At 34.3% G+C, this 1,626-nt stretch overlaps 1 non-coding gene across 1 annotated transcript; it reads left to right on the top strand.

Moving 5' to 3' along the window:
- The first annotated feature begins 319 nt into the window (after window positions 1-319).
- Window positions 320-422, top strand: LOC119869651. Its single transcript, XR_005371745.1, has one exon. It is a non-coding gene; the product is annotated as a U6 spliceosomal RNA (small nuclear RNA).
- Window positions 423-1,626: the final 1,204 nt, after the last annotated feature.

Genomic DNA, 1,626 nt, shown 5'->3' with positions numbered 1-1,626 from the left:
TTTTAGAACTGTCAACATTTGGAAAATTCGTATCAAATTATTTTCATAGAAATGTGATTCAGAGCCATTTTGCTGTATCAACAATAATTTTGCATGTCTCTTGGTATCACAGACTAAGATGGATCTAAAATGTTGAGTGGTATCTGGAAAGCATGCGACTGCTCATATGGTCACACAGTTGAGCTTACTATTTGCAGCATTGTTACAATTTTTTGCTTTACATTTGTAGGAATTCAGATAAATTCTGTTTTACATCATTCCCATCCAACAAAAAAAATCATGATGTATTTATAATTATTTAAGACTAGCCTCTGGGTGCAAGCTTTGGCAACATACATACTAAAATTAGAAAGACACAGAGAAGATTAGCATGACCTCTGCACAAACATGACCCGCAAATTTGTGAAGAGCTCCATATTTTTATCACCAGGTGATGCGTGGATTTGTTGAATCATTGTATTTTACACGTGAAATTAATTTAACACTGTATTTTAACTATACTAGAATTAAAATAAAACCTTAAAAAGCCAAAAATAAAAATAAAATAAAACTGGCCGTTAGAAGTATACTGTGCAATAGATTGCCCTGACATTTAAGCTTCATTAGAGTCAATTATTGAAGCCCAGCTCTCAATGTCAATCATTTACAGATAGGTGAGTGAAGGAAGTAGGTCCAGAGGAATAGCATCCAAAGAAACATCATGTTTTAACAATGAAATATTCGTTCATGTTGTTTACCCAAGTGTCCATAATTCTACATTGTGGTGGATGGCAATGACTACAATTCTCTCGTACTCTAGACTGAAGTGCAATTATTTATTGTTCCATTTTATAACAATTTAAGACTACTTAGAGTCATACAAGTGCTTTTTGACTTTTGTAGGATGTGTATATATTTTATCTCATTTGTTTTTGCTTTGTTGCTATATCCTCTTCAGGGATGTGGAGTAAGCGGGGTGAAGTGACACACCCAAAGTTATGTGTTTTTTAAAGCAGAGTTCCAAACCAAAACTTTGCAACACAGCAAACCCAGTGTTGGCTCTGAGCCATATGGAGTCCTTTTCTGTACGAAATTTATGACATTATGACATTTGAATGCATTCTTAAGTGTCCTGGCATATTAGGCAAGTTAATGTTAGCTGATGTCACAAATAATCTCAACTCTTTGTAATTACAATAAATGCTTATTTCTCACTCCAGTGTTTTAAAGTACAATGTGAGTATTTTTTTTCTGAGAGGTGGTTCTGTTGCAAACATTTATAGAAGGACTCAAGCTCCTTTGGTCTTGTGGTCCTGTCACCTTCGATATACAGTCTCTGATCCTGGTGCAGAATGGGAAGACAGCAAGGAGAGGGCACACAGGTGTTAATCCTCATGACATGTGTAGCTACTGTCACATGCCACAATATTAATAATGTGGCTGCACCTACATGCAGTGAAACAGGGAAATATATTCCCTAGTTTGACAGCAACATTCCAGAAAAAAATAAAAAAATAGTTTATTAAAAAAAAATCAGTTACTGTAGTCAAGTTGAAAAGGTAAATGAAAAGAGAAAAAGGACAAAATTAGACTTTATTTCCTTCTTGGCCATCACTCTAAAGCCATATATATATATATTTTTTTTTT

The sequence above is a fragment of the Canis lupus genome, chromosome 16, assembly GCF_011100685.1.
Source record: "Canis lupus familiaris isolate Mischka breed German Shepherd chromosome 16, alternate assembly UU_Cfam_GSD_1.0, whole genome shotgun sequence".
NCBI lineage: Eukaryota > Metazoa > Chordata > Mammalia > Carnivora > Canidae > Canis > Canis lupus.
Note: the sequence above shows the minus strand (reverse complement) of the source record. Positions and strands in the feature narration are given on the sequence as shown.